Source organism: Hyperoodon ampullatus, assembly GCF_949752795.1.
Source record: "Hyperoodon ampullatus genome assembly, contig: scaffold_303, whole genome shotgun sequence".
In the NCBI taxonomy this organism is placed as follows: Eukaryota; Metazoa; Chordata; class Mammalia; order Artiodactyla; family Ziphiidae; genus Hyperoodon; species Hyperoodon ampullatus.
In genome coordinates, this window is record NW_027640454.1 from 100,280 (window position 1) to 118,677 (window position 18,398).

Genomic DNA, 18,398 nt, shown 5'->3' on the forward strand with positions numbered 1-18,398 from the left:
GCCCCTCGTTGCCCCTCTGCCAGGTCCGCTGCCCTGCCAACCCCGCCTCGCTTTGGCACGTCCACCCCTCCTGTCCCAGCTCCTACACTCTCCTGGAAGAGGGTTGGGACCCTGGGTACAAGAACTGCGGCCAACTGGATCCCCTCAGGGTCGCCCGTGCCCCTTCAGCCCCAGAGACCTGCACTCCACCCGGAGACCAGGTTCCCTCTCCACCTGGCCTTGCCATCCACAAAGCCCCTCCCAGTAGACCAGGGCTCCCTTTTCCTTGGCCTCTCGTCCCCTGACTCTAGGGCACCTGGGGCAGCCCCTGCCCTCCCAGCCCCCGGCTGCCCTGCACATCTCCACCTGCTCCCCTGAGCTCCCCCTGTGCCCGGCCTTACCAGCCCCCTGAGCTCCAGCAGAAAGGCTGCTCTGCTTTCTCTGTGCACTCAGTTTCCCCTCCTCTAGATGTTCCCTCACCTGCCTCCAGCCCCTCATCCCGGCCCCTCAGCTGAGCCCGGGCTTCCTGTCCATCGAGTGTCTAGCCTCTGCCCATCTGAGCTCCGGTTCACCATCTCAGGCCTGAGTCCTCCCTGCCCTTGTGTCCCTCCTACTCGGCCCTGGGCCCTCAGCACACCCCAGGGGGACCCCCAGCCCGATGTCCTGTAGGACTCCCTGCTCTGCCCCCACTGCCAGCTGCCCTGCGTCCTGCCCTCCCAGCCCCCTTGGCTCAGGTCTCTGGGCTCAGCTCATGGATGCTGTGTCCTCATGTCATCTGCTCACCGGCGTCGGACTGACCACTGTCCCTGGAGTGCTGGGCCCACAGCACCAAATGGCCCTTGCACCCTATGACACTTGCCGACTCACCTGCTCACCGCAGTACCTGGTTGGCTGAGGTCCTGGGCAGGTCCCTATCGTCCCAAACCCCTGCTCACTTGCACAAGCTCTCCCTGTTCCCCAAAGCTCCTGGGGCAGTCCCATCGCCTCCCAGGCTCCTGATCACCTGCACAAGGTCTACCTGATTCCCCAAAGCTCCTGGGGCAGCAGCTTACTCTTCCACCCACCATGCTCAGCTGAAGAAAATCTACCTGCTCCCGAATGCTACCAGGCCGACCCCTGACCTCCCAGCCCCAGGCTCACCTGCACGAGCTCTACCTGCTCACCCAAAGCTCCCAGGCAGCCGCTGCCCTCCCAGCCCCAGGTTCACCTACACTAGCTCTACCTGCTCACCCATAGCTCCCAGGCAGCCCCCTGCCCTCCCAGCCCCAGGCTCACCTGCAGAAGCTCTACCTGCTCACCCAAAACTCCCAGGCAGCCCCCTGCCCTCCCAGCCCCAGGCTCACCTGCAGAAGCTCTACCTGCTCACCCAAAGCTCCCAGGCAGCCCCCTGCCCTCCCAGCCCCAGGCTCACCTATACTAGCTCTACCTGCTCAACCATAGCTCCCAGGCAGCCCCCTGCCCTCCCAGCCCCAGGCTCACCTACACTAGCTCTACCTGCTCACCCATAGCTCCCAGGCCGCCCCCTGCCCTCCCAGCCCCAGGCTCACCTACACTAGCTCTACCTGCTCACCCAAAGCTCCCAGGCAGCCCCCTGCCCTCCCAGCCCCAGGCTCACCTGCAGAAGCTCTACCTGCTCACCCAAAGCTCCCAGGGAGCCCCCTGCCCTCCCAGCCCCAGGCTCACCTATACTAGCTCTACCTGCTCACCCAAAGCTCCCAGGCAGCCCCCTGCCCTCCCAGCCCCAGGCTCAACTGCAGAAGCTCTACCTGCTCACCCATAGCTCCCAGGCAGCCCCCTGCTCTCCCAGCCCCAGGCTCACCTACACTAGCTCTACCTGCTCACCCACACTAGCTCTACCTGCTCACCCATAGCTCCGAGGCAGCCCCCTGCCCTCCCAGCCCCAGGCTCACCTACACTAGCTCTACGTGCTCACCCAAAGCTCCCAGGCAGCCCCCTGCCCTCCCAGCCCCAGGCTCACCTGCAGAAGCTCTACCTGCTCACCCAAAGCTCCCAGGCAGCCCCCTGCCCTCCCAGCCCCAGGCTCACCTATACTAGCTCTACCTGCTCACCCATAGCTCCCAGGCAGCCCCCTGCCCTCCCAGCCCCAGGCTCACCTACACTAGCTCTACCTGCTCACCCAAAGCTCCCAGGCAGCCCCCTGCCCTCCCAGCCCCAGGCTCACCTACACTAGCTCTACCTGCTCCCCCATAGCTCCCAGGGAGCCCCCTGCCCTCCCAGCCCCAGGCTCACCTACACTAGCTCTACCTGCTCCCCCAAACCTCCCAGGCAGCCCCCTGCCCTCCCAGCCCCAGGCTCACCTACACTAGCTCTACCGGCTCACCCAAAGCTCCCAGGGAGCCCCCTGCCCTCCCAGCCCCAGGCTCACCTATACTAGCTCTACCTGCTCACCCAAAGCTCCCAGGCCGCCCCCTGCCCTCCCAGCCCCAGGCTCACCTACACTAGCTCTACCTGCTCACCCAAAGCTCCCAGGGAGCCCCCTGCCCTCCCAGCCCCAGGCTCACCTACACTAGCTCTACCTGCTCACCCATAGCTCCCAGGCCGCCCCCTGCCCTCCCAGCCCCAGGCTCACCTACACTAGCTCTACCTGCTCAACCATAGCTCCCAGGCAGCCCCCTGCCCTCCCAGCCCCAGGCTCACCTACACTAGCTCTACCTGCTCACCCATAGCTCCCAGGCCGCCCCCTGCCCTCCCAGCCCCAGGCTCACCTACACTAGCTCTACCTGCTCACCCAAAGCTCCCAGGCAGCCCCCTGCCCTCCCAGCCCCAGGCTCACCTGCAGAAGCTCTACCTGCTCACCCAAAGCTCCCAGGGAGCCCCCTGCCCTCCCAGCCCCAGGCTCACCTATACTAGCTCTACCTGCTCACCCAAAGCTCCCAGGCAGCCCCCTGCCCTCCCAGCCCCAGGCTCAACTGCAGAAGCTCTACCTGCTCACCCATAGCTCCCAGGCAGCCCCCTGCTCTCCCAGCCCCAGGCTCACCTACACTAGCTCTACCTGCTCACCCACACTAGCTCTACCTGCTCACCCATAGCTCCGAGGCAGCCCCCTGCCCTCCCAGCCCCAGGCTCACCTACACTAGCTCTACGTGCTCACCCAAAGCTCCCAGGCAGCCCCCTGCCCTCCCAGCCCCAGGCTCACCTGCAGAAGCTCTACCTGCTCACCCAAAGCTCCCAGGCAGCCCCCTGCCCTCCCAGCCCCAGGCTCACCTATACTAGCTCTACCTGCTCACCCATAGCTCCCAGGCAGCCCCCTGCCCTCCCAGCCCCAGGCTCACCTACACTAGCTCTACCTGCTCACCCAAAGCTCCCAGGCAGCCCCCTGCCCTCCCAGCCCCAGGCTCACCTACACTAGCTCTACCTGCTCCCCCATAGCTCCCAGGGAGCCCCCTGCCCTCCCAGCCCCAGGCTCACCTACACTAGCTCTACCTGCTCCCCCAAACCTCCCAGGCAGCCCCCTGCCCTCCCAGCCCCAGGCTCACCTACACTAGCTCTACCGGCTCACCCAAAGCTCCCAGGGAGCCCCCTGCCCTCCCAGCCCCAGGCTCACCTATACTAGCTCTACCTGCTCACCCAAAGCTCCCAGGCCGCCCCCTGCCCTCCCAGCCCCAGGCTCACCTACACTAGCTCTACCTGCTCACCCAAAGCTCCCAGGGAGCCCCCTGCCCTCCCAGCCCCAGGCTCACCTACACTAGCTCTACCTGCTCACCCATAGCTCCCAGGCCGCCCCCTGCCCTCCCAGCCCCAGGCTCACCTACACTAGCTCTACCTGCTCACCCAAAGCTCCCAGGCAGCCCCCTGCCCTCCCAGCCCCAGGTTCACCTACACTAGCTCTACCTGCTCACCCAAAGCTCCCAGGGAGCCCCCTGCCCTCCCAGCCCCAGGCTCACCTACACTAGCTCTACCTGCTCACCCAAAGCTCCCAGGCAGCCCCCTGCCCTCCCAGCCCCAGGTTCACCTACACTAGCTCTACCTGCTCACCCATAGCTCCCAGGCCGCCCCCTGCCCTCCCAGCCCCAGGCTCACCTACACTAGCTCTACCTGCTCACCCAAAGCTCCCAGGGAGCCCCCTGCCCTCCCAGCCCCAGGCTCACCTGCAGAAGCTCTACCTGCTCACCCAAAGCTCCCAGGCAGCCCCCTGCCCTCCCAGCCCCAGGCTCACCTACACTAGCTCTACCTGCTCCCCCAAAGCTCCCAGGCCGCCCCCTGCCCTCCCAGCCCCAGGCTCACCTACACTAGCTTTACCTGCTCACCCATAGCTCCCAGGGAGCCCCCTGCCCTCTCAGCCCCAGGCTCACCTGCACGAGCTCTACCTGCTCCCCCAAAGCTCCCAGGGAGCCCCCTGCCCTCTCAGCCCCAGGCTCACCTGCTGCCTCCCTGCCACTTGTCCCTGGAGCTCTGGCCAGCAGCACCCATGCCCTCTGGCCCACCCCCGGGCCCTCACCCTAGTACAGCTCCACACCTGCCTCCTTTCTTTCCCGGGGCTGAGCTCTCTTCCCTGGAGTCGCTAGGTGCCCACCCTGTCTCCGGCCCACTCTCCCCTGGCAGAGACCCTGTCCCACCGTGGACCCCTCCCAGAGGAGCTCCTGGCCTTCCGAGCTTCACCCTCCTCTCTCTCCCACCACCCGCGGGATCCTCCTTGGTCGCTTCTCCCTCCAGTTGCTGGGTCACCTGCCCTCTGCCTCCCCGCTCCCTGCCCCCAGCCCCTGCTCCCGGCCCTCAGGCCCTGGCTCCGCTCGCCCCTCGTGTAGCCTGTGCAGCTGCGTGCTCAGCCTCTGTGCGGCCAGCTCTGCACACACAGGAGCCCAGGCCAGCCCTGCCTGCTGTGCTCCTGGTGCTCCCGCTGCCCTGGGCCCCGGCGCTACCCAGAGCCCACCGCCACCCCGGCTGCCACTGCCCTGAGATCCAAGCCGGCCCCACTGTCCTGGGCAGGACCCTCAGCCGCCCCCCACCCCCACACGGGGGGCCTTTCCTTCCCCTGCGCCGAGCCAGTGTCCTCCCTCTGTCCTTGCTCAGACCCACCTGTCCATCCTGGCCTCGTCCTCAGCCCCAGCCCCTGTGCCCGCAGCACATCCTGCTGAGCGAAGCCCTGAGGCTCCCATCCCCAAGCCTATCATGTTCCTTGAAGGCCCAGCAGCCCCGCCGAGCTCTGCCACCCCTGGGTTTGGTGTGGACATGCCCCTGCCCGGCTCCCTAGTCCCTGCCCTGGGCCAGCACTGTGACCCCTGGGCAGCCCACCTTCCCCGTGCCCGCCTGGCTGCTGCAGCCGCTCTGTGGGGTCCCCGAGGCCAGTCTTCCCTCCGTGGCTCCCACTCCACTCCCTTGTCCTGATCCTCTCAGACCCCACTCACCAAGTGCTGGGGTGGTGGACTCGCTCCCCTGCAGCCCAGGGCTCCACGCCCCCTCCCTGCTCTGGCCACAGGAGCATGTGGCTCTTCAGGGCTGTGCTCTGTGTCTGCAGCCCTGCGTCCTAGGACTGGTAACCAGTTCCTGGATGTGTGAACTCCTTGACCACAACCCTGCAAACACTAAGAACAGGACTGAAACCCAGCGGCATGGCTTGCTTCCTGAAGTTCCCTTTTCTTCTGGGTGGTTTCTGTCTCAGAGGGCCTGGGGGAGTCCCGATGCCACAGAGATGCATTATTTTGGTGTGTGTGTTGTGGTGAGTGGGGCCCAGGGACCCAGGGGACAGAGTGGGAACCCCAGCCATCACGGCTCCACCCTCCTGAGGGAATATGCCTGCTCGGCCCACAGCACCCTGGGTAATAGGCCCCTCGCCTGAGCCTTCTGGGCCTCCAAACTCTGGTGGGCACCACTCCCACCTCCTCCAGCACCAATCCCCAGGGCATCCTGCCTGCCTCTGGAGCAGATCCCCAGAGAGTGTCGGTGTGAGGGGGCCGAGCAGAGCAGTGCTGTGCCCTGGACCTTGTGTGAATTGCTCTACGGCCCCTCTCATGTTCTATTGGAACCAAACTGGACAGGCTTGTCTCTGGACAAGCCTCAGAGTTGCCCAGTCCTGGGTTTTCTATGCCCGACCTCCACAGGCTTCCTGGTCCGTGTTGGAGTCCGTGGGACACCTGGTCTCTGAGCGCAAATGGCGGCTCTCAGAAGGGCCTTCGCCACAAGTGGACTCTCCTGTCAACAGAATCTGGGCACTTGTATGCTGGGAAGGAGGCCAGCGGGCCCTGAAGAATGGTCTTAACTGCTCACAGGTCCTCAAAGAGGCCAAGAGGGTCACTCACCGCCCCTAGTTTCCTCCTTTTTGTACCTTTCCTAATAATTGAAACCTTTTCTTCCTGTTATTGGCCACCCGGTTTTTCCTTTCTGTGAAGGACCCACTGCTCACATTTCTTTCTTTTCATTGGTTGCTGAGTGCTCTTTGTATATGAAGGAGTCCTGCCCTGTGTCACATGTGCTCATGTGCTCTGCCCCGTTTCTGTTGCACTAGAGACCCTTGTGGGCGGGCTTCTCCGGCTCTTTACCCTCAGGAGGAGGCTCAGCCCATGCCCACCACTGTGCTTGGCCAGCCGGCCCTCTCCCTGGTGCCTGTGGCTCTTGTCTTTGTGGCTTCCAGCTTTCTTCTCGAGGACGGTGGTGGCCAGCCCCAGACAGCTCTCGCTTGCTCATCAGGACGTCCGGGATGGCGGGACGGGGCCTGAGGATTGGCCTGTCTGTGTGAGCTCAGTGGGTGGATGGCTGGGTGGTGACTGGGGCCCCAGGAGGCTGATGCCGGCTTTCACCCTGGTGCTTGTGCAGCTGTGTTCCTGCGGCCTCCTGCACTGACCGCTGAATGAGCCCCTCAGGGTTTGCCCACGGGGATGGGGATTGTTGCTTTTACCTTTGTGCGGGGAGGAGCGGTGAGTCTGGGCTGGAGGCCAGTGGCGCAGGCGTGGTGGAGCCTGAACCGGGGTCTCTGTGGGCATTGAAGGACTCTTGAGGTGGAGCCTGGCTGGACATTTGGGTCCTCGAGGCCCAGAGCTGCCCTCTGCCCCCTTCCCTCTGGCCCCTTGTCCACGTCCTCGGTGGGGGGGCACCTCCTGCTCCCAAGCTACCACAGGCACCTTCCCCAAGGTATGCTCAGGTGGCATGGGATTCTTTAATGAACTTTACTAGGAAAAATTAGGAGACAGAGGTTGAACTGATTCCTGTGCTGGGCTCATCTATCTCCTACCTCAAATCACCCCTGAGATATGTGGACCCCAAGAAGTCTTTATTGGTAGGATGTAGGGCAATGTCCCTCTTCTGTAGCTCCTTCAGGCTGGTATTGGGCTCATGGACCCTCCCTAACTGGGGCCACAGAACTCTCACTCTGCCTTGTTAAGGGGCCCCAGGGTGAGTTCTGCTGCCACCCTGACAGGATGTGTTTCAGGGAGTGGCTGAAATCCCTGCATCACCATCATCTTGACATGGAATTTCCGTAATCTAGAGGAGACAAATCTTTCTAAGACGATAAACAGACAAGAGGAGAAGAGGAAAGATAGAGGTTCAAGGCCCTATGAGTGGTAGGAACCGAGAGAACCAGGACCAGGTGAGAGCCATCCCTGGGATGCCTGCTCCCTGAGTTGAGAGGCCTCAGATAAGAAGCCCTGAGTATCTTTTTGGACTTGACCTGTTTGGTTTACCCAAAGCCAGTGCTGTTCCTTTAACATGGCGCACATTCCCCCTTGGGCCGCGGCTAGCACGTTGATGGCCTTCTCAGGGGTCACTGTATCTGCAGAGATGTGGTTAGGGATAGGTTCTAGCTCCCTCTTTTCTTTAGCCTCAGTTAGGGTCAAAATAAGGGGTTGCTCAGGGTCTCCTAATCATAATATGGCCCCAAGGAAGCTCAGAAGATCTCTCCCCAGCAGTGGGGTGGGGCTTCCGGGGACAACCAGAAAGGCATGCGAGCTCAAACGCTGTTGAAGCTGGCAAATGAGAGGCTCAGTGAAGTAACGGGTGAGAGGCTTTCCATCGACACCAGTTACAACGCAGCTTTTAGAGGAAAGAGGCCCAGTGTGAGAAATCAGGACAGAGTAAGAGGCTCCCGTATGGACTAAAAAGTTGATCTTCCTACCTGCCACGTCAAGGATGCCCAGGGCCCCTTGATGGAGATGGACATCTCGTTGGGGGGAGCTGCCAGAATCCCCGGGCTGACTCAGTTGTCCAGCATGGCCATCCCAGGAGCAGGAACCCCCCTTCCCCTTCGGGACTGAGGGCAGTCCCACCCTGATGACCGTCTGCTTGCAGACTGGGCACGGCCTGGGGGGCTCCTTCTGGCATTCATGGGTCCAACGGCCAGTCGACTTTCATTTGAAGCATTCCCCTTTCCTGGTCTTACTTCCGGACCGATGGTTGAACTTTCCTGTGTCCTTTGGGTTCTCCCGAGGTTGCAAAACGTGGCTGACAGCAAGGGCTGTCAGCTGAGCTTGAGCTTTGACCTGCCTTTACTCGTGCTGGGTTCTTTCTTCCCCCTCCGGCTGGTCTTGATTATCAAATACCCCAAAGACCACCTCTATGAGTTGGTGCATAGGGGTTTGTGGGCCTAATTGTGACTTTTGGGGTTTTTGCCTAATATCAGGGGCAGACTGGCTGATGAAATGTTGTCCCAGCAGGGACTGACCCTCAGGAGTGAAGGGGCCTATGTTAGTAAATTTTCTAAACACCTCCAGAAGCCATCATGAAGAAGAGCTGCGTTTTCTTCTTTCTCTTGGGTCACGTCCTTGACCTTTTCATGGCTGACTGGCGTCCTAAAGTACTTTCTCGTTCCTTCTAATAGGCATTGGACCATGTGGCTCCTGGCCTTCGTTCCCCCACTGCCCACCACCCCTGGGAACTATAATCCCAAACAGGCTCTTGATGGGGGACTGTGTTCCCACCCCCATCATAAATGTAGAGTTGGTGCCTGGCGAGCTGGTCAGCATGCCCCTGGTCTGCTGTCCAAATCCTTTGTTTCTCCTCATGGGTACAGTAGGTAGACAATACTATTTGGAGGTCCTTCCAAGTTAAATCAAAGGCCGGAGTTAGTGCTTGAAGTCCTTCAGCAAACCTACTAGGGTCTTTGGACACTCGGCCCAGTCTTGGTTGCATTGGGCTCAGGCGGGTAGGAAGAAGGGCAAGTGGACTCTGATTGTGCCTTTGCCATTCGCCCCTTGCCCAGAGGGCATAACCCCCCCGATCCTAGATGGTGGGAAGCTCCACTGCAGGTTACCCAGTAAGACTAGCTTTTGCATCCTGGGGTACCAGTGGGCGTGGAGGGGCACAGGGAGGCTGGGTTTGGGTTTGGGTTTGGTCAGGGACATATGGAGAAGTAGGGCGCTCCGAGTAGGAGAGGTTCGCTCTCCCCGCAAGAGTCGTGCAGGGTTAAAGGAGGGTCATCTAGGGTGTCGGGGGAGCTCTTTGACTCCCTAGGCCTCTGATTTTAGGAGCCGCACAGAGCGGGATTCGGGGAAAGGGCCACGAAGGCCTGGACACAGGGAACCTCAGTCTATTTTCAAACCTGGGCCAATAAAGATCCAATTGCAAGATAGTATTATAATTCTGGGCCATTTCTCTCCATCCCCCCAACTCATATAAACGCCAGGTGGTGTTACAGTAAAACTCAAGTCTTTCTTTTCTTAGCCCCACTCAACTAAAAAGCTTCCAATTCTTAAGGATCCATCCCAGATGTGTTTCTTCTGGTTTAGAAGGGGTCCTCCCATGCTGAGCCACCTGCAGCCAAGAACAAAGAGGCTCTCCTAGGAATTAAATCCGGCATGCCAGAAACACTTACCACGAGGCTTTAATCTGGAAGGGGTCCAGGGCTTCCCCTAGATCCCCCTCGATCCTGAACCAGACATCTCTGGTGGAACGTAGTTTCCTGCACAGGCAGTCCTCCCATATTGCCTGGGGAGGACGTTTTGATTAGGGCAGAGTGGTTGCCAGGACTTTCCTTAGGGATGATATTTTGACTATATCCTTTGCTGGGGTGTATCGCCCTGCACCGGGCATCTAAAAGATTCAGGACGTGGGCTGCGTGGAATCGACCAACCCAAAGTCTTTTGCTGGGAGGGAATAAGTTGCCAAGGCCTGAAGAGAAGGGGTTCCAAGAGATGAAGAAAAGAACTCTTGGAGGAATTGGAGTTGGGTGCAATGTAAGGTGGCATGGAGGTCAGGGCCTGAGGGTCGGAGGTGTCAGTATTCCTGTAAGGGGTCAGTGGACAGAGGGCGAGGTGGATGACCAGGAACACAAGAGTCCAAGATCACTCGCCCTGTTTTCCTAGCAGCTAAAATAAGTCCTACACAGACCTGTGAATTCTACCTACATAGCACAACGCTTGGCAAGGATGGGGGAAGTGAAGAAGAGACCCCTGTGCAAGTAAGGTAGGAAAGAAAGCCCCAGAAGAGGATCCCAAAAGGAATTAGGAGAAAGGCTCATGAGGCTCCTTCATGGCTGGAGAACGTGTTTCTATCAGACCCTGGAGGATGGTGTCCACTGTCACTCAGAGTGTGACTTGAAGCTACGTGGCTCGGGGAAACCCCAGCCATCCTCCGAAAAGGGGAAGCATAACACGATGGATGGACTGAGATCATGGCCCGAGAGTCTTAGAAAAGGCAGAGTGTGGAAGGCGGAGAGAGAACTCAGGGGTCTCTAGCCGCAGCTGCACGAGGCCTGCGATCTACCTTGAATCTGGGGATCCGAATCACGGCACCCAAATGAATCTGGTGGTGGAGTGGCTGGAAGATGGACCTTGGTCCTTATCTTCTTTGAAGAAAGAATTTAGGAAAGAGACCAAGACTGTGAAATGGAGACTGTGTTTACTAGAAGGAAGGTAAGAGTGGAAGAGCACACGGGGAACTTGGAGTGAGTCATGTGCCGTAGGGGTGGCTTGGGTTGCTTACATGGGGACGGTTTTCCAGGTGGTCTCTGGCCAATCATCTCGAAGTGTCAGCAGGAGAGTGGTTGCAGCTGCTCAGCCTGGAGCCCATCTCTCTCCTATGTCAGGACGAGAGCACAGGGGATGGGGGCGGGTACTGCAGGGCTGATTTGGCCACACTGTGGACCCCTTGGGAAGCGCCTTCTGCTGTGGGACCCTACCTCACAGCCTAGGGCCCTGCCTGCAGCCCCGAAAACTCCTCTGGCCTCTCCCCAGAAGGTCTGCTCTGCATCCTCATTCTGCACGAACGGGGCCTGGGGGTGGACAGCAGGGAGGGTGGGCACGGGACAGGAACAGGGCATGGGGGGCAGCGCACTTGGACCTGGGGGCACAGAGGGCGGGACTGAGCCTGGGGAGTGAGCCCTTGGCTTGGTTGGGCTGGACTCAGACCCTGGATTGGGCTGGTGGGGACGCTGAGTCCGACATGTGGCTCTGGGCTCCAGTGTGGGCTGGGCCATGGGCTCCAGGCAATCACTGTGTTTCAGGGGTTGTTCAGTCAGAACCGGTGTGGGCCCAAGCGCAGGAGCCTGGGAGAAGCCTGGGGTGGTCAGCACCCACGCCCAGCCCAGGTCTCTCTGTGGAGGGAACAGATGCTCTTCTGGGACTTGCCCCAAAGTGGGGTGGGGTGGGGCTGTGATAGGTGGGCCCCCTGTTGCCTTCGACCTTGGGGCTGAGCTGGGGCCGCTCGGTGTGTGTGTGTGTGTGTATAAGACACAGATGAAGGTGTGTGGTGGCAAGGTGAGACACTGACATGTGTGTATGGAGCTCATGGTCTGGGGGGGCACTGGGGTCAGGAGGCAGCGAGAGGTTGATCTCAGGCTCACACAGGGGCAACCCGAGGGGCTCAAGGGCAGGCGTCGCCACTGGGCTTTGGGGTGCTCGGGGGGCATGGAGAGGTGAGGGATGCCATGTGGTGTGGCACTGCTGGGGGGTGAGGGTGGGAGCGTGGGGCCCAGTGTGGGGCAGTTCTTGAGGGACCCAGAGGCAGCCATGCCAGGGACGGTGTTCAGCTAGGAGGCCGTGGGGCCGGCCCTCGTGTGACCACTCTGGCGTTCCTGCGGGGCGGGCCGGCTAGAGGCTTATCGTTGGTCAGGGAGGTGGAAGTGAGGGACAGGGCCCAGGGCTGGGCAGGCTGTGCTGCCCTCAGGCAAGTTCAGCTTCTTGGTTATATGTTTAGGGGGAGGGAAACGCAGGGTGTGGGGTGATCCCCAAGTCCCTCACCTGGAATCCCCATGGAGCCCAGCAGGCAGAGGGGCTCCTGTGCCTGCGTGCCCAGCATGCCTGGCAGGGTCCCCGAGGGCCAGATGTTCTCCTGGACACTGCTGTCCACCCTCGGCCGTCCTGTTTGCCGCCCCTCCCAGCCTCCCCGTTTGGTGCAGGGCCCCCTGAGCGATGCAGTCCCTTCCCTGCATACCATTCCCTCTGTGTCTGCCTCTGTCTGTCTGTCTCTCTCTCCCATAGGAAGCTGGACCGGCACATCGGATGGCCTTGGGGCACAGTGTCCATGCTGACCAGACCCTGGATTGTGGTCTGGGGGGCTGTCCAGCTGAGCCTCGACCTGGGGCTGTCGAGTGGCGGCCTCCTCCCCCCGCCCTGAAAGGCTGCAACAAAATTAAGCGCAGCTTCCAGCAGCCCAAGGCCACGTCCCCGGGATGAGCCAGCCCCACTGAAATGCCGGGCTGAGGGAGCTCAGCATGGCCAGCAGCAGACCCAGACCCCGGCCCACTTTTTTGGAGCTTTTACTGAGAAGGGCCGACAGCTGTGGATCCTGACTCTGCCCTCTGGGGAGGGTTGTGTCTCCTCTGAGGTGGAATCACCAGGAGGGATGGGTCCCTGGTCTCTGTGAGGGCAGAGTCCTGACCCATCCCTGCATCCTTGCCCGCCGGTGGGCACAGTGGCCTCATGGCATCTGCACGGCCACCCTTCCTGGTCCCTCGCCAGAGCCCCTTGGAGCCCCACTCCTGCTCTCCTGTGACACACTGGTCACCTCTGTGCAGCCAGCTGAGTTCAGTGCCCCCCGGACGCCCTCCCCTCCTGCGGTCCTCCTCACTGCCCAGTGTGTCCTGAGCGCTGAGCCAGGTCTGCCTCTGCTCCCCTTTGGCAGCCCCTCCCCACCGCTGCCCCTCCTGGCCTGGCTTCCTGGCCTTCCCTCCTGGTCCTCCTTTCTCGCACCCAGCTCGGCTGTTTTGGGCTGAATTGTGTGCCCCAAATTCCAGTTTTGAAGCCCGGACCCCCAGGACCTCAGAATGTAACTGTATTTGGAGATGGGGTCTGTAAAGATGTGATGATGCAAACTGGGGTCTCCAGGGTGGGCCCTAATCCAGGCTGACTGGCGTCCTTAAAAGAGGAGGACATTAGGACAGAGACACGCACAGAGGGACGGCCACGTGAGGACACGGGAGAAGACGGCGTGTACACGGCACGGAGACAGCCCTCAGGAGAAGGCAGCCCTGCACCTCCTGGATCTGGGATTCCAGCTTCCAGGGTGTCAGACAGTGATGTCTGCTGTCAAAGGCCCCCTGTGCTGTCTGTTACAGCCTCCTGTGCAGACACAGCCAACACGTGCGACTTCCGTGTGGCTCCCCCAGGCCCCTGGCTCGCCCCTGCGCCCACAGGTGAGGGGGGGACCCCAGGCTTGGGTGGTGTGTGGGGGAGACCGGCTGTGGATTTCACGAGGGTAGACGGCGTGCTAACCTAGGGAGACTTCTCAGCGAGCTAGGCGATTGTAAAGAACGCTTTATTGTCATTAAAAAAATGAAGAGACAGCGAAGAGCATCAACGGGCTCCAACATTCAGAAAAGGAGAAACGCCTCCCAGGCTGCAGTGACGTGGACCTTCTTTTCCATCCGGGGAGCAGCTCCTCCACATGCGGATGCTGACTGTGCTTTTCCGCAGAGACTGGAGAGTTGGTACCGGGCCCTGAGGCGGGGGCCCGGGGTCGGAGGCTGGCCCTACGCGGGTCATGCCTCTCACCCCCACCCCGGTGCAGGCGGAGCTCCTGCTGTACGTGACTCAAGCTTTTGGCTGCAGGATGGGCTGGCCGTGCCTTCTGCCTTCTTCTCTGGGAGCCCCTCCAGCTCAGCCCGCGGGGCACCAGGTCAACAGCGTCCTCTCCGGGAGGCCGGTCTGGCTGGACCTCACCGCCTCCCGTGCTGGGGCTCCTGCGGCAGCCTCGGGCCCAGGACCTGATCTGAGCAGCGTCCTCGGTGGTGGTGACCTGAGGGACCGTTAGCGGCACCTGCAGAAGGTCTCCTGCTGGGAGAGGCGGGCGCTGAGGGGGGCGGTTTCCCTCCAGCATCTGGCACAGGCTCTCCTCCTGGAGACCCTGCATCTGGAGCCCGTCAGGGACAAGAGGCAGGGGGCGGGCCCTGTGCAGAAGCCCGGACGCCGGCCTCCTCCTCCTCTTCGAAGGGGACCCCCAAGCCGACCCGGGCCTTCCAGGTGGTCCCTGGGGCCCCACAGGTGTCCTGCGGGGACATCAGCTCAGGGTGGGCATCACCTGCAGTCCACTTGGGTCTGTGAGGGGGGTGGGGGGCAGGTTGTGGTGGCCACGAGACCAGAGGCCGGGAGTGCAGGCGAGGGTGCTCGTGAGCTCGGAGGCTGGCGAGGTCAGCGGGCGGAGGAACAGGCCTGGCGCAGGCTGAGCGGCACAAGCGGATGGATGTGGTCCTACAGGTCTGGGGCGGCCCTGGACGCCGCCCGTCATGAGCACTAGGCGCCCTGGCCGATCATGTTTCTGTAGTCGGGGACGATTGTCCGCTTCAGCTCCACCACCGATGAGAAGATCCACTTCACCTGAGGGGCGGCGGGGGTGAGTGCAGGCTGGAGCCCACCCGGGCCACCTCCCAGGGCCTGCCCCCCAGTCCCCGGGCCGATGGACAGCGCGGGGTTCCAGAGGGGACAGGAGGCCATGATGGGGACAGTGAGGGAGAGTGTGGGACAGTGAGGGAAGGTGAGGGGACACTGAGGGACAGTAGGGGGCAGTGAGGGGACAGTGAGGGTCTGTGAGGTACAGTCAGGCACCATGAAGGCCAGTGAGGGACCATGAGGAACAGTGAGGGACAGTGAGGGACTGTGAGGGACAGTGAGGGACATTGAGGGACAGTGAGGGGACTTGAGGGACAGTGAGGGACCAGGGGCCAGGTGCAGACACAGTGGGGACCGCGAGGGCACAGTGGGGCCGACCCGCCCACCTTGAAGAGGGTCACGGTGGCGCTGTAGCACACGCTGAGCAGGAAGAGGGTGATGAAGATGGAGATGGTCGTCCACAGCCCGTCCAGCTCCCCGTCCTGGGCGTCGGCACAGGCCTCCTCCTCTAGGAGCAGTTCTGCACAGGGAGGGCGGGGTCAGTGCTGCGCCTGCCCCCGGGGGGCGGTGGGGCTCATCGGGGCCTCGCAGCGCGGCTCCCATTGTGGCGCAGAGGTGGCGGGATGCCCCGGGTGGGCCGGGCCAGAGGCACCTGAGGACAGTCGCTGGGCACCAGCCCCAGCCCCCCATTCCTCCAGCCTAGGCCCCCGTCTCGGCCTGCCCAGTGTGGCCTGCTCCCTCTCCTGTGCTGTGTGCTGAGCTGGGGCCCTTGCGGGGAGGGTGCCCAGACCCCCTGGCAGGACAGTGGCTCAGGCCCTGGGCTCCTCTCCCGCTGGGGGCCAGACCCGGAGGGCGGGAGGGTCAGCAGAGCACGTGGGCCCTGCCCCTGTTGGGCTCTGTCCCGTGGGCGTTGGAGGGTGGGGACCAGGCTGGGGTCTACGGTGATGGCTCATGAGACCCAGCTCTGAGGTCGGGTGTGGGTCTGTGCGGCTGCCCTGTGGGAGGGCCCGTGTGCAAGGCCCGCGTGTGTGCACGTGCGTGGGTGTTGTGGTGGGTGCACTGCACACGTGTACGTGGGCAGGTGAGTGCATGTGGATGAAGGCGGTGGTGTGCCGGCTGGTGTGACTCAGTGGGGGGTCTGTTTTCAATGGCTCTGGGCTCGGTGTCCACGGGTGCGTGTGGAGGGTCCCCCCCGGGCACTCAGGGCCGCTTGCCTCTGCCCCTTTTGGGCACAGCGATGAGTGTCCCCACGAGTGCCCAGGCCTGGCCCCCGGCAGGGACAAGCAGGGTAGAGCGACCTGGCCTGAGGGGGGGCCCTGATATCTCATGCCCGACGGAGCAGCACGGCCGTCCCCCCACCCTGGGCCGCGTGTGGCCCCCGTGGGGGCACAGAGCCGGCACGCGGACTCTGGAGCCAGGGATAGGAACATGGGGACGAGGGCGGCCAGTGTCCCACAGCTTGGGTTGCAACAGGGGCGGGAAGAAGTGGGCACTCATTCTCCTGAGGGTCTCTGGTGGGCTTCTCCCGTTCCGGGCACACACTCGAGCCCCAGCAGCTGCTGGGTGGAGGGCGGCCAGAGCAGCTGTCGCCTCCAGGAGAGGCCCTCCCCGGCCTCGGGCAGCCCCCAAGTGGCCTGCACAGACCCGCACACTCTGGGTCCGGCCCTGAGTGGGGTCAGCTCTCCCGCATTGCTGCTGACACCTGTGACCCAGAGCCGGGTCCACCCCTGCCCCTCGCAGGCCCGACGTGCCCCGGGGCTCTGCTCGGAAAGAACCATGACAGCATTGCGGGGCCCAGGGCGGTGCTGGGTGCTTTATTTCACGGCGCCCGGGAGGAATGTACACAGGGCTGGGGCTCAGGCGGCCTCACTGGGCCCTGAGAGCCCAAGGGGAGGGAGGGCTCGCTGGGGCAACAATGCCGTGTGGCTCATTTACCCGAAGACTTGGAGATGGACTTCTGCGTGTTGTGATTGTGTAGAGCCTCGTGCAAAACTACACACGTGTAGCTGTCTCCCTGCTGCCAGCTCTTCTTGTCCACCCTGAGCTTGCTGTACAGGAAGAAGGACCCGTCGGTGTCCAGCTGGGGTGGGGTCGTGCCGTATTTGCCCTCTGACTCTGGCTGCCCGTTTCTCTGCCACTCCACGTCGATGTCGCCCGGGTAGAAGGCGGTGACCATGCAGGTTAAGCTGACCGAGCTCTTGGCCAGCTCTTCCTGCGGTGGGGCCAGTACGTACACCTGTGGCTCCTGGGGCTGCCCTGTGGGGAGAGGTATGGCTGTTAGCACGATGGTCACTGCTCTTGGCCCCAGGGACCCTCCTGCGCCCGTCCACCTGACCCACCTTTGGCCTTGGAGATGCTCCTCACGATGGGGGCCGGGAGGCCTTTGTTGTTGACCTTGCACTTGAACTCCTTTCCCTTCAGCCAGTCCTGGTGCTGGATGGGCAGGGCGCTGACCACATGGTAGGTGCTGTTGAACTGCTCCTCCCTTACCTTCGTCTTGGCCGTGTGCACCTCTACATCGTCCACGTACCAGGAGAACTGGACATTGGGGTCCTCCTTGCTCACGTCCACCACCATGCAGGAGACTTCCGGTGTACGGGATATTGTGAGGGTGTCCTTGAGTTTCGGGGGAAAGATGAAGATGGACGGTCCTCCTGGGAGCTGAGGGGCTGGTCAGGGAGACACGGTGGGGGGTTAGCCCCTGGGTGGACTGCCTCTTAGGCACTTATCCACGCCCCCCACCCCCCAGTGCCACGCCAGGGCAAGGTCCACCTCCGAGGGGTGGAGGCTGAGGCCGGCTGACTTATGTGGGCATCTGGGACACCTGGAATAGGGGTTTGGGCCATTGATTTCTGCAGAGAACAGACTGGAGGTTACCGGGGTTGGGGATGGCCTGGGGCTGGTCTTCGGGCAGGGCCAGGTTTGGCAGTTGAGACCTGTGCCCGCCTCTGTGGGGCCCAGGGGCTGGGGGAGGCATCCAGCCTGTGCCCACACTGGACCTGGTGGAAACGCCCAGAGGACCCCCTCCCTGAGCCTGGGAGGCCTTCAGGTGAGGGAGAGAGACAGGCCTCCCGTGACACCCTGGGTGGGATTCACCACTCCTGGTGTGCGGTCCGTTCAGGTGGGAGGGCTGATCCCGGGTCTGTCCCGTAGTGGACACCCTCCCTGCGGCCCGTGCTCTCACCGATGCGCTTGTCCACCTTGGTGCTACTGGCCGGGTGGGCTACGTTGCAGGTGAATGTCTTGCCGGACGAGGTGCTGGCCAGCACGGTCACAGTGCTGCTGAGAGAGTACAGCCCCGAGGACCCTCGGACGGATGGGAAGGTGTGCACACTGCTGGATAGGGCGCCCAAGTTCCAGGTCACGGTCACTGGCTCAGGGAAGTAGCTCGAGACCAGGCAGCCCACGACCACTGTGGAACTAGGTGTGTCTCCACAGCTGGGAGGCAGAGGGTAGACTGCTGGGGCCATGGTGGAGGCTGTGAGAGAGGAGGCCGTGTGACTGCCAGGGCCTCACCCCTGCGAGGGTCCAGGCAGGGCATCAGGTGTGCAGGCCTGGGCCACCGTTGTGCCCAGAGACTATGTGATTCCAGAGTTTCTGAAGGCCAGCGGCCTGGCATGGTCTCTGCCACTGTGGTTCTCTGCCTTCGCAGCTGTGGGTCCTGGACTCAGCAGCCCAGTCAGGGCTGGGTGACCACCTGGATTA

At 62.2% G+C, this 18,398-nt stretch overlaps 1 gene segment (V, D, J or C); it reads right to left on the reverse strand.

Moving 5' to 3' along the window:
• Positions 1 to 14,597: 14,597 nt before the first annotated feature.
• Positions 14,598 to 18,163, reverse strand: LOC307070132 (Ig gamma chain C region-like). The segment is given in 8 exons: positions 17,790 to 18,163; positions 17,571 to 17,692; positions 17,033 to 17,362; positions 16,629 to 16,949; positions 16,236 to 16,395; positions 15,908 to 16,101; positions 15,080 to 15,213; positions 14,598 to 14,849 (listed from the first exon to the last, which is right to left on the reverse strand).
• Between the last annotated feature and the right edge of the window lie 235 nt (positions 18,164 to 18,398).